This window comes from Crocodylus porosus, unplaced genomic scaffold (assembly GCF_001723895.1).
Source record: "Crocodylus porosus isolate Cpor-Errol unplaced genomic scaffold, CroPor_comp1, whole genome shotgun sequence".
NCBI classification, from domain to species: domain Eukaryota; kingdom Metazoa; phylum Chordata; order Crocodylia; family Crocodylidae; genus Crocodylus; species Crocodylus porosus.
The window spans coordinates 19853690-19867908 of NW_017728912.1; the positions used below are offsets into that span (position 1 = coordinate 19853690).

The 14219-nt window shown below is 49.2% G+C and overlaps 1 non-coding gene across 1 annotated transcript; it reads left to right on the plus strand.

Annotated features, from left to right (window-relative positions):
* The first annotated feature begins 10034 nt into the window (after positions 1-10034).
* TRNAW-CCA lies at positions 10035-10106 on the plus strand. Its single transcript has one exon. It is a non-coding gene; the product is annotated as a tRNA-Trp (tRNA).
* The last annotated feature ends 4113 nt before the right edge of the window (positions 10107-14219 follow it).

Below are 14219 nucleotides of genomic sequence, written 5' to 3' on the forward strand. Positions count from 1 at the left end.
GGTCTGGAACAGCCTGCCATCGGAGGTGGTTCAAGCACCTACATTGAACACCTTCAAGAGTAAATTGGATGTTTATCTTGCTGGGATCCTATGACCCCAGCTGTTTTTCTGGCTTTTGGGTTGGGGGCTGGACTTGATGATCTTCTGAGGTCCCTTCCAGCCTTAATGTCTATGAAATCTATATCCATAAGGTAACTTGTACTTCCCCACAGTGGATGAAATCAGACAACAAATTAAGAAATGTTGCTCTGGCCCAGCTCTTCACTGCTCAAAGCATCTGCTGTTTCCAGGCTTTGGTAAGTACTATAAAGTATATACTTGGCTTTACACATTGTCATGCCATAATAATTTTTAAAAATATCATGAAGTAATTGATCAGGTTCACCATGACACTTCCAGAATTGGGTCTTTGTCTTTTCCACCCCTACCCCCCTTCACCTCTAAACTGAATAGATCTGTAAATACATAGGTGGAGAAAATAATAAACAAGCTGGATATATTGATTTAATAGTGCAGTGACACAGTTTTATTATGAAATACTTACAGGATGGTAAAAAATTTTTAGAACTGAAATGATAAAAATGTACCAAATGGTAAACAAAATGAAATCAAAAAACCCCTCCATGTATTTTACTTTACTAACATCAGACTGAACAAATTGCTAGATAATAGTTGATAGAAACAACCCTGCATTGGCCTCAGAGGTTGGTCTAGGCATGATTAAACAGATTTTTTTCCATTTCTCACATGTCACTGTGTAGTTACATCTTGTAGCAGTGTGTACGCTGAAAAGTTTCTTAAGGCTTTGGAAAGGTTCCCACCCTTTTGCTCTTGAAGGGTGATCACCCGCACCCTGTTCACCATCTACCTGACCATCATCTACCTCATCTGAGATTATTTACCATCCGGCGTCAGTATCCAATATTGACTAGATGGGAAGCTTTTCAGTTTTGGGTGCTTCTGGGCAAAAATGAAACTCACCACCAAGGACATCCATGACTTCCAGTTTGCAGACAATTGCTGTGGGATGGCTCACTCTACATAGGATGTGCAAGTGACCTTATAGCTCTTCAGTGCTTCGTATAAGAGATTTGGCCTGTCCTTGAATGTTGGCAATATGAAGGTTCTGCACCAACCCTCCCCAGGCCAGCTGAACATCCCTCATGCTATCTACTTAGACTGGGAGGCTCTGGAGTATCTGGAGCACTTTCTGTATCTTGGCAGCCACCTCTCTCAATAGGCTACCATTGATGGAGAAGCACCAGGTCAACTGCACGAGTGCCACCTTCTTCAAACTGCAATAACATGTCTTCAAAAACAGAAACCTTCAGAAGTCAATGAAGATCCTACTTTACAAGGCTGTCATGCTGACCACCCTCATCTTCTACAGTGAAACCTGGACCATCTACCAACACCACATTAAGACCCTCAAGAGCTTTCACCAGTGGTCGAATCCTGGGGATCAAATGGGAGGACAGTTGGCCCAGTGAGAGTGTCCTCCATGAAGTTGCATCCACCAGCATCAAAGCCTTGCTTTTGAGAAATCAACTCCGATGGATGGGCCACTGTGTCCGGATGTCCAAGAACTGCCTCTCTCACCAGATTCTCTTTTCCCAGCTCTTTGTTGGCCAATGCTCAAAGGGTGGCCAAAGGAAATGGTACAAAGACTCACTCAAGGTCACCCTCAAGCGTGGAGGCATCAACACTAATGGCTGGGAAGAGCAAGCTGCTGACCATAAGGTGTGGTGCCACCTGGTCCACCAAGGCATGCGCCACTTTGAGGCCCAATGACTCGATACTGACGCAGAACAGTGGTGGCGGAGAAAGGAGAAGGAGACCAACCTGGGGCTGTGAGTCTTACTCCCTGCACAACAACATGCCCCCATTGCCAAAGAATGTGTGTATCCAGAATTGGGCTCCTCAGTCACCTGGGGATCCATCAAGCCTGATGGACACCATCCTCAACTCCGAGGGGCTGCCGCTGATAGGAGCTATCCTGGGTGGTCAGATAAGGTCTTGTGGTCAGATGAAGTCTAAGAGCCCCTTGGTCCACACTTTGGGAATAACTGGTTACTGTTGCCACAAGCAGCACCAAAGGGGCTCACAGGCTGTACTGTGGAAGCCCCTGCTTTAGATCAGGGGTGTCCAATATCTGAGTAGCTGGAGATCATAGCCCGCCACCCCAGCCATACACTGCATGAGTTGTACATTCCCCCAAGGCCCTGTGCTATGCATGCTGTCCCTATGATTCCCTTACTGTGCTGTGCAGTGGGTACCCCCTCCCCTGCTGCTCTCTGTGGGCATTCCCCACCGCAATGGTGCAATCATAGTTCGCAGCTTTCCACACCCTATCCCCCCACTCTAGCAGCTGGCTCCCTCAATCCTGAGGGCTGTGCTGTGCTGCCCTGCCCACAGAGCTGGAAGAAGAAACTGCAGGGGGTGTGGGGAGTGGGGGAGAGAGGTTAGATGCTACTAGCCAGGGCAGCAGGAGGGAGGGAGGGCAGTGTCTGGACCAGAAGCTGGGGACCACAGGTTAACCCCTTGGGGGTTACATGTGGGCCATGGGACACCAGTTGGACAGCCCAACTTCTGGATCAATCCAAAAATTTTAAACTTTTTCTGTATTATATTACTGATTTTATCTTTCTTTTATCCATTATTTTTGAGACCTTAGTTCAAAGCTGTTGCATTTGGCCTCTCTTTACTGTTTGTAGACTTCTTAGGGTGGTATTTGAACTTATGCAAAAATACTTTTGCAAAAGGGATTAAAAAAAAAGGGGAGGGACAATTCAGGGTTAAATCCATATTCTCCCTGTATGAACCCATTTTTCTTTATCAAACAAACACAAAACATTTGCATGGTACTCAGTGGGTGTCTACATGAGACACTGACTGCACAGTAGCCTAATAACACTGTGCAGTAGCGTACGGCCAAAACCCATGCTAATACACTGCTGTGTAGTAGTATTAGGCTACTGCACAGGTAGTGTCCAAAAAATACCATGCGCCAGCACTACTGTGCAATAGCATGAGTTAATGTGCATTGATTTACTACTCTGATTATTCAACTGCTAAACTTAATGTGCAGTAACTACAGTGCATTAATGAATGTGTAGATGTACCCAGTGTTTACTTTTTATTTTTTTTGGCAGGGGGAAGGGTTTGTTGCTATAATGAGGTTTCTTCAAGTTTTTTTAAAATAAATATGTAAAGTTCCTGTTAAACTGGAAACTTCCATATCAACCCTGAATCTGCAAACCAGCTTCTGCAAAATAAACTATGCTGCTTAGGGAGTTTAAATAGCACCAAATAATTCAGTGGCACTGAACTGGGTGTTAAAGAGGTGTGAACAGCTAAACTTATTTATTTTTTTCAAATGGTGAAGAGCAAAAACTAAAGAATATATATTCTGGAAACTAATGAGGCCTCAGGCATGGGCAGAACAATGTAGGAGTTATTAAGTCAATTTTTGCATGTTAATGGTCTTGTGACTTCAACAGCTTGCCATACTATAGCAAGTTATGTACTAGTGATTCTCAGCCAGGGTGATACAGAACCCCAGGGTGCTATAAGATCCTTTTTAAGGGTGACACGCAATATAATATAATATGCAACATATAATATGTTTGTATACTTTCAAGAAGGAATCCATAGTGTCAAAAATATTCTGAGCTGTTTGTGGTTTTTCAAGTCCTTTGGAACAAAAGAATTGCTTTGTATTCTGTGCTTAAAAAGCTGGCATTTTAAGGGGCGTCTGGAGTCTAACAAGCTTATAGACTGACATGTTTAAAGCAGTACAAATTCATAACAAGCAGGGGTGGATCAGGGCAGGGGGGAGGGGAGGGAGGTGGATGTTGCACTGGCATACTTGCATCCTCTTTGATTCCTGGTCCACTCAAAAGTTTAAAAGCAACTGCCTGGCAGTGGCAGCAGCAGTTCTACTCAGGCTGTGCTGAGGGAGTTACTTTACTTAATGATTCATTATACTTTATCTGATCCCTTCTAAACCCTTCATTCCACGGTATTAATGATCCTCTCTTCTTTTTAATAGTCTTGATAGTCCACCAATCAAGCTATCCTTTACCCTGCAGTTCTGCTGTCTGCTAGCTGCTTGTGGTAATTAAGCTTCTATTTCACAGCCCCACAGATGGTTTTTTAACCTATTCATGAAGTTAAATTTGTTTTTCCTTCAATCTTAAACTGACTAGTACAGCCCTCGACCTCTAGCTTATTAGTAAAGTTTCTAGTTTATTTTTAACTGGAGAAAAATATGTTGTTTTATATGTGATGATGCATCTCACCTTCTGCACCCCCTTTAAAAAATATCTAGTTCCACGTATGATAACAGGTGATGCAAATTAACTGCATGGTTTGGCTTTTTATACATACCTTCTTGCAGACTTGAGTGCTTTATTTTTCCATCTGAATGTTCCATTAGTAATGTATTATCACTTTTTTGTACAGAGTAGGCCACATAGGGGGTTGAGATTTAAAAGGTTTCACAGTCTTGTTTCTTAATTTGTCTATCTTAGTATGGTCATTTATTACTGTGGCAGGGCATTGTTTGTGCCTGCCACTTTAAGGGCCTGAAGACAGCAACCGGCAGGTGCCTGATGAAGGCAGCCATTTTGGATTCAGAGCTGCCCATATAAACAGGGCATTTTGCTGCTGGAAGGTCAGGTTATAACATTGCCTGGCTGCAGGGCTGCTAGTATCATCTGGAGGTAAGGGAGGAGCTATAGGGGATGGTCAGGAGGCTCTTGGTCCTGGGCATGACCTAAAACTGCACCCTGCCGGGAGTGGGTGGCCTGGTGAGGCTCCTAGTGGTGTGGGAGCCCCCAGGAAATACCAGGCTAGTTACCACCTGGTAAAAGGTGGGTTGGCGTGCCTTAACCCCTAGCCCCCACAACCGGGTGGTTTACCCTTTTGTGTAAGGTCTGGAAGGTGGACCCCAGAGGAAGAGTGTGAGGCCATAGACTCACGAACCACTCTGAACATTCCCCTGACTGGTCAATACTGGGGCCAGGACTGGAAGGGCCAAAGGACCAGGGGCCCACCGTGAGGAATGCCCAAGAGCTAAGGGCCTGGGGTTCCGACTGGCCTGGATGTGGGCTAGGGCTAATGAGCCAAAGGTCCCAGGGGGACCACACCCGTAAGGGAGAGCAGCTCAGGGAGCTATGCAGCTGGGAATGAAGGCTGAATAGGCTGCCTGAATGGAGGGGTCTAAGTGGGGTTCAACTAGTAGGCTTCTAGGGCCCAGTGTGGGGCCAGTGATGTTGGTAACATCTGGATGCCATCTGCAAGGCTTGGGCTGCAGTGTAGGGGAGGAACGGAGCTGCAGATAGTGCCCCCTGGCATCGGGGCAAGAAATGGGCAGCCTCCCACTTAATTAACATCAATTAATTAATTAACAGCAAGGCATGGTGGGTGAGAAGGTGGGCGGTTAGCCCAGAAACAGGTGGGCAGGCCACAGGGAACTTGGCCCAGGGAAGCCCCCCCTGTTACAATTACATTAAAATCTATTCTCATGGAAGTTATTGTCATATCTAATATAGTTTCAGTGTAAGATCAAATATAAGGGGAGTATAAATGGTGAGCTGAAAAAACCCCCCATTTGTTTAAAGGTGCATAGATTAAGTCAAGGTTGCCGTCCTGCAATGTGCATGCTGAAACTGGCATAAGCAGCTTCTGTATGGCACATGGCAGGTCAGGGAGGGGACAGGCAGCACAGTAGTGGATAGGACAGTGAGCAGAAATCAGAGCAGCAGATTGGACACAAGGCAGCAGAACAGGGTCAGAGTGGTGCTTGGAAAGGGTGCAGAGCTAACTTGCAGCATGCCTGCCTACAAGGTTGACCCCCACTGTACTAATTAATTAATAGCATAAGACATCATGGAAACTGATTGACAGTTCTTTGGCTTTACTTTTTAAATACCAGACTGAAAACTTCATGCTTTACAGGGTGGGGGGAAGTGTCTGTAAAGACAATGCCATTGTAAATGTTTATTTCAACGTTTTTTGATTATTTTACATGGCCTATTGCAAAGCTCAGCTACTTTTCTATCACTAACAATTACACTGCTATATCCATTCGTTGGTAGCAAATCCAGATGTGCTAGTAGTTAGTACACTGGTCACAGAATGCCATTCCATAATCAAGCCAAATCTATTAATTTTGTTCTCATTGATACTGAATCTGGGTGCATTATCAGGAATTGGATAATAAATCTGTATGCAGTTAATGTTATCATGTGACAAATGACATAAGTTGGCTGACAGCATCAGACCATTGGTCCATGTTGTCTAATATCATACTCCCAGCACTATTTCTTTTTGATTCTGAGGATGAGAACAAAGTGCCCATAATGCATCTGGTCATTTGTTTAGTGCTGTAGGAATATATATATAATATGAATTTTCTAGACCCATGCACTCCATGATCTTATTCCTTTATGTACAAGTTCATCTTTCTTTCTACTTTTTTAACTTCAATAGATGCACATACCATTATTTAATCCTTTTATAACTGCCCATATTAGAGATTTGTTTCTAAAATACATAATATTGAATTTTGCAATAATGTATACCACTATGATTAAAAGCTTGATTTTATTAACATAGACAGTGTGGCTTACCATTATGAGCAATCCCATTAACATTTCTTAAGTACTACACCAGAAGCATTTGCCATACTGTCAACTGGTGTGATTTGTATTGCAAGTAATTCTGTTTTACTGTTGCTGAAATAGTTTTAAAATCATACAGAGAGTTAAATCTATCACCTGAGTTCAAGGAGGAAAATACGTGAGTAATTTCACACCACACTGCCAAATAGCAACTGCGTTAATAAACATGCAATCCCAAAGACCACAAGTTCAGTTCTCAGTTCTTCTACTGAATAATGTTATTGCCAAATTTCAGGATGACTGTTTCATCAGTTTCAAAGGTAAGAATACTGAAAAATTGTACAAGATCAGTGTAAGCAATACTGGGAAGAGCTTTCTAATATACCAGACGGAAGGCCTTCTGATTTGCCACATCCTGTTGCAGAACCAGAATGCTGAATTAGGATACAATCAAATATTTCATGTCTACTGGTGGAATCACAGTTCCGCTGGTATTTTGAGATCCTACTGATCCAAAAATACTCATCCCCACAGCCCATGTCTATGAAGCTGTCAGCTTCATGCTATCCTGAGTAGTAAGGGTTCCCCCTGCCCAGCCAATGCCCAGACCAAGACTGTGCGGGGAGTGTTTTTGCATGGATGTGTCTATGCCACCCAGCAAGGGGATGATGCGGGTGAGCAGGGAAACTTCCCTGGGCATTAGCGATGCATAAGGGATGCATGTGTACCCCCTAAAATTGGCAGAGCATGCCCTGAGAAGCACCTACGGCAGTGCCTGCAGGCGGTTGCTGCTTGCCACACCCCCCTTCTCTGCCGACTCTGCCAGTGGTGTCTGTGGGTGATCGCTGATCGCTGGTCATCACTTGCCACCCCCCTGCCACCACCTGCGGACAGTCACCATGCCCCCCCAGCTTCTGGGGCTACATGTCATTCGTGGCCATGGGTGCTGAAACGAAGGGGCACTAACAGGCGCTGCCTAGCCAGGGTGGAGTGCAGGACAGAACTGCAAGCAGCTTATTTGAGGGGTGTGGGGACAGAGGGAGAGCAAATCCTGCCTCTGCGTCACTCCTGGACAAGCAAGGGGGGCATGTGCCCCCAGGATCTGTGTTCGAGTTGAGGGCAGGCTGTTGCTGCAGGCTTTGCCCTGGGCATCAAACTTGGTTGCTACGGCACTGATGCCACTAGAGCCAGAGTTCTCAAGCTCCGGCAATAGACGCAGGGCTTCCCATAGCAGCACAGCCCATGACAAAGTGAGAGCTGAGGTGTTGGCACACTGGGCAAAGCCCTGCCACTACAGCAGGTGTTCCAGCTCTAGCCATGGTGGCTGGCTTCCCTCTCCAACCTTATGTAAGTGTCTGTCAGTACAGGCAACGTCATTGTAAATGTTTATTTCACTGAGTTTTGTTTCTATGTTACATGGCCTATCGCAAAACTCAAAGTACTATTTTCTGTCACTAGCAGTTATGCTGTGCTTAAATCCTTTCATTACTAGCAGATCCAGATGTGCTAGTTTGCCATTCCATCATCAAGCCCCACTATTGACATGGAATGGCCCAATCTAGCCCCCGCCAGGAACAGAGCCCACAGTCCCAAATTGCCAGCACCCACTGAACAGACTCATTCAGCCTGTGCTGAAACTGGTCCCATTAGCTGGTGCCAAAGGGGTAGGGATCCACTGCAGGCTGCTGGATGAAAAACTGGAATTTTCACTCTTGGCATCAGGTCAGCGGGATAATTATAAACCTGACCTCTGACACTGGAAGTCCCTCCCCTTGCCCCTAGCAGTACTACTTTTGGGAAGAGAGTTTGCCACCTTGGAACCAGAAAAAAAACAAATTCTATACTAAAAATCAGACATCTACAATAACATGTTTTAATTCTATTTCAAAAATATTTTTGTCCTGATTTGTGTATGTTTGCATTGTGTATATAGAGGTGATTGTATAATAGCTGAAAATGAAGTCTTACTCTTGTAAAGTATGGGGTGAGTATGGGGGTTTGGAGGGCTGTGGGTGTGTGTATGTGGGGTGTGGGTGTTTGTGTGGATGCGTGTGGGTGGGTATGGGGTTTGTAGGGGATGTGGGGGTGGAGGTATGGGGGGTGTTTTTGGGGATGTGTGGGTTTTGGGGTGTGTGGAGAGGGAGGATGGCTGGGGGGGTGTGGGTATGGGGTGTGTGGGTGCATGTGTTTGGTGTATGTATGGTGCTCCCCCTACAAACATGCCCCCCTACTGTGCACAGCCCTTGCCGCCAGCGGCAGCAGCAGGTGCAACCCCCCAGTGGTGCAGGACTGTGTGTGGCCAGGCCACCAGCTCCATTACATGGGGCTCACATGCCTGAGCTGCACGCCACCAGGGGAAGCCTCACATGATGACGGTTGAGGTGCAGCAGAAAAAGGGGTGGAGCTAGCCCAGCTCCCTAGCGCAGAGCTCTTCACCATTCCCCATGACCTGCACATAGCAGTGAGTGAGACTGGGCTGCTGGCTCCATCATGTGGGGTTCCCCCCAGAGGTGCACAGCTTGAATGGAGAGCCTGAGAAGTGCATGCAAGCCCCTCATGATGGAACCATTCAGACCCTGCACCTCTGCCGTTCCATTCTCTCATCACCTCACCCAAGTTCCCTGCAGGCTCTGGCCCCAGGGCACTGGTGCAGGCCCTACGCTCCTGCCCAGCTCCTGCTTTGCTCCTGCCTGCCACTGCCACTGCTACCACCACTGCTATCGCCACCACCACTTCCCCTGTGAGCCACCCACCACCCCCTGCCATCTTTCACTTGCCACTTTCTTACCTTCCCACCACCCTGTCATCTTCCCTCCTCTCCCTCCCTCTGCCCACTGCCGCTTCCCCCCGCCTTGCCACTACCACCACCACCACTTCCCCTACCTGCTGCCACCACTTTCCTACCTGTGGGGATAGAATCAGGGCTGTACCGTGGGCTTGGGTTCTGATTTGATTCTGCTTTAATCAAGTCTGCTCTGCATGAGAGCTGATGCACCTGGTGCTGCACTGTGTGCAGTTGTATAAATGGTGAAATGTGCATCAGTGCTGAGAAAATGGTAGCGGTGCACTTTTGAACTAAAACACCTTTGATGTGTTTTATTTCAAAAGTTCACCACTGCTATTTTCTCAGTGCTGACTCGCATTTCTCTGTTTATACAAATGCATGCACTGCATGTGTACAAGTGCCCAATGTTTGTAAAGCTGTCACACATTCCTGTGTAAACAGGTGACAATGGATATGTTCAACTGGATCAGCCCATAAGAAGAAACAAGAGGATAACAGTAAGCTTTCTCTGTTGAGCTTGCATTAGAAAAATTCATCAGCACCTAAGCACAAACACTATGTAGTGCAAAAAAAAAGAGTTTGTACAGCTCTATAGAGATCTGTGGCTCACTTCAAATGTAGCTGACCCTGTGGCGCAATGGCAGCGCGTCTGACTCCAGATCAGAAGGCTGTGTGTTCAAATCACACCAGGGTCAGTAGCACTCCCTTTTCCCACCCCTGGACTTAGTTGGCTAATATTGTAATTTCTGTAACCTAGTTGTGGTCCCCTTGTCACCCCCATCCCTCTCAGGCGATCTGTATTTCCCTACTGGCTTTATCATCTTTTGGGACTCGTAACTCTTAACATCTACTAATATAATTCAATCTGTTCTTATCAGTTTAATTGCTGGAAAGACAGAGAACCGCTTCTTTTTTCCTGCTCCTGGCCTGGTATTGCACTTCCTCCAGGACCAGTGCCAACCTAGTCCAGCAGACTGCCTGAACAATTGTCTTAGAAAGGGAGTGGACTAGCAGCCCTCTTTTCTTACCTCCAGTGCAGCGTGGGCTCTTGTCAGTCCTGATGGGCTAGGGAAGGCAGTGCCCCTGGTATGTCCGAAAGAGCACTGGTTGCGCAAGTGACTGGGTTGCTCAGGTGAGTAACCGAAGGGTCTTACAGTTTGCCAGACCAGAAAGTGTGAAAACCCCAACTTGGGCCAGTAGCCAAAAACCAGGGGCCTCCCCTCCCAGATGGAAGTAGGCAAACGCCTGTGCTCAGAGGACAGAACATGGACAAAACACCCCCAGGTCCCAATGATGCCCTTATCCACTGACAAGAACGCTCAAGGTATGCCAGGAGACCCCCAGCTATGGCAGACTGCTGACTGCAGGTTACAGAGGACCCTCCCAGGAGGGTAGACCAGTGAACTTGAGTTGGCGACAAACCCCGACATACCCTTTCCATGATGTCAGGACCCCGATGGGCAGTGGTGGACCCCCGGACATCGGCAGACCCCCGGAGGCAGTGAGACTATCAGAGTCCAGTATCCTGGATGATGAAAGCTGCCTCCCAGTGGAGGACCCCAGATCCTGAGGATGCCCCCCCAGATGATGGCAAAGTACCCTGAGTGATGGCGGACCCCTCCAGACACCCACAGCTGCTTGGCAATGATAGCAGGCCCTGAGTGGTGATGCCCCCCAGACCCTGGTGGTCCCAAGGACCCTCCCAAGGACCTTCTGTCTCTGGTGGAGGAGCCCCAGACCTCCCTGACACTGGACCCCCCCGATGGATGACCTAGGCGAGGGTGCAAATGAGGCAGTGCTCATGTTCCTCCCCTTCCCTCTCCCTGTGAAGCTGCTTTGCCCAACCTGCCACCTGCTGAGACAATACAGGTCAAACAATGACCTGCACAAACATCTATGGCACCACCAGCTGTGCCTAGCCTTCTACTGTGTCCTCTGCAGCACCGAGTTTGAGGCCCTGAAACTCCTGAAGACCCACCAGAAGGGATGCGAGGACCACAGAGCTGGAGAGGTGACCCAGCATGCTGGTGAGGTCTACCAACCCAGCCTACCAGACCCAGGCCACAGTGTGAAGGCCCACCAGACTGGCCATCCCACCAGACCAGACCTGACCTCCAGGGACCTCCCAGCAGAGAGACCTGCCCCAGCAATGCCACCACGCAGGCCTCCACCTAGGGATCCCCAAACAGACATGACGCCCCAACCAGACAACCCTCCCCCTGAACCCCTAGAGCCAGCCGATGCCCCTGAACTTCTGGGGAATCCCATAGCTGCCTGGAGGAACTGAGCCACCGGAAGCCCCCCATCTCCTGAGTGTACCAGGGCCTCCGGAGGTGCAGCCTACCCCTCAGCAGAGGATGCCCACCCCACGGCAAATGCTGTGGCTGGAGGAGCTCTCCTGGGCCACCACCTTCAAGGTCCTCAAGGTCTTAGTGACCCAGCTCACAGAGGAGCTCTCGGTGGCCGCCCAACCAGCCCTGGTGGGGCGGGAGGAGGCAACAACAGACCGGCAACACAACAGGACAACAGACTGCAGCCACAGAGACGACCCATGCACTAACGCTACAACCTAGCAGCAGCCTCCTGGATCCAGAAGCTGTACCAGGCCAACCGTCCCCAGGTGCTGAGAGACATCCTGGAGGGACCCTCGGCTTTCTGCCAAGTCCCCCAGGAGACTCTGTTTAACTACTTCAGTGGGGTCTTCAACCCCTCAGCAGAAGCTGCCACCCCACACCCTGCGACCATTGAAGCACTGACCCCCATTCCCCAAGCAGAGGGTTTTGAGGATGCCTTCATGCCACAGGAGGTGGAAGCTCACCTCAAGAAAACCAGGGACACTGCCCCTGACAAGGATGGCATCGGGTACGGTTTTCTAAAGAAACGTGACCCTAGAGAAGCCATGAAGGTCCTCATCCACAAGAAAGAAGACCCGACTGACCCAGGCAACTGGAGACCCACCACCCTGTGCTCCACCATCTCCAAGCTGTACGCCAGCTGCCTGGCGACCCACATCACTGACTGGCCAATGACCAGTGGGGCCATCAGCCAGAGCTAGAAGGGCTTTAAGTCATGGAGGGCTGCTATGAACACAACTTCACCCTCCAGATGATGCTGGACAATGCCCGGAGGACCAGGAAGCAGTGCATGGTGGTGTGACTGGACATCTCCAATGCCTTTGGCTCTGTGTCCCACTGCCACATCCTTGGCACCCTTCATAAGCTCAGCCTGCTGGACAGCGTCGTTGACCTGGTGCAAGAACTCTATGATGGGTGCACAACAACCGTCTGCACCACCTATGGAGAGACCAATGAGATTCCCCATCTGGTCAGGGGTGAGACAGGGCTGCCCTCTCAGCCCCATCATCTTTAACCTGGCTATGGAACCACTCCTTTGGGCCGTGGCAGGCGGCCCCGGCAGCTTCAACCTGTACGACCAGAAGTTGAGCATCCTGGCCTATGCCAGGACCTCGTTTTCTGTGCCAACGGTGCCACCCAGCTGCAACAGATGCTGGATATGATGTCTGAGGTGGCCAGGTGGATAGGCCTGTGCTTCAACATTACCAAGGCACCTCCTTGCACATCAATGGCAGGCAGAAGAGCCGTAGAGTTACATCCTGGACTCCACACTCACTATCCAGGGCCAGGCGATGAGGCACCTATAAGATAGTAAGGCCTACTGTCACCTGTGGATGCCCACTAGCCACTGAATCAGGCAGACACTGGAGGAGACCATCAACAGGATCATGCAGGATGCCCACAAGCTGGACTCATCTCTGCTGGTCCCCTGGCAGAAGACAGACGTGGTGAACACCTTCCTTATCCCTCATGTTGTGTTCATCCTGAGAGGCTTGGTGGTCCCCAAGACCCCCCTCAAGAAGGCAGACACCAAGATCTGGTGACTACTGAAGAAGTGGCTGCACCTGCCACTGAGGGCGAGGAATGAGATCGTGCACGTCCCCTACCAGCAGGGAGGTGCCAACATCCCCTGCATGGAAGACCTCTGTGACATCGTGGTGGTCACCCGTGCCTTCCACCTCCTGACCTGCCCTGACCTGATGGCAAGTATCATCACCGCCATCGCCCTTGAGGAGACCACCCTCAAGAGGATCGCGAGGCAACTGACTGGACTTGGCCACCTTCCTCAGCAGCTCGCTGGAGGGCAAGTTTGACAGAGACAGCAGCGACTTTGCCTCACTGCAGAGCTGAGGCCGTGATGCCACATGCCGCCTCAGGAAGTGCATTGGCTGCACCTGGACTTGGATTGAGGAGCACCACAAGCTGAAAGTCTCCGTGCAACCAGCCCTGCACGCTGACTGCATCACCATGACTCCCCACATGAGGACCTTCCTGGAGCAGCTCCTGAAGGATGCCATCTCCAACAAGTACACTGGCAACCTGAGGGCCAAACCCGACCAGCGGGAGCTTCACATGCTTCATAGACTGGTGCTTCCTCCACCACACCTGCCTCAATTGCCTGCCTCTGAACGGGGCTGTCTGCTTTGGCCACTGGGACAAGCGGTGCCAATAATTTGGCTATGCAGCAGAGACGTACTCCCTCACGTGCTGTGCAGCTGTAGTTTACATGCCAGAGCCTGGTAGCTCCACCACAACACTGTCCAGGACTGCCTGGTGATGGCCATCCCGGCCGCAGTGGAGGAGATCTCTGTGAACTGCACCATCCTGGGATGCAAGAGCCAGATGCACTCCAACTTTGTCATCATGAATGAAGAGGCCAAGAAGATTGTGATCATGAATGTGACCATCCCCTCTGAGAACTGGCACCAAGCCTTCACCGATGCCCGGGTTTGC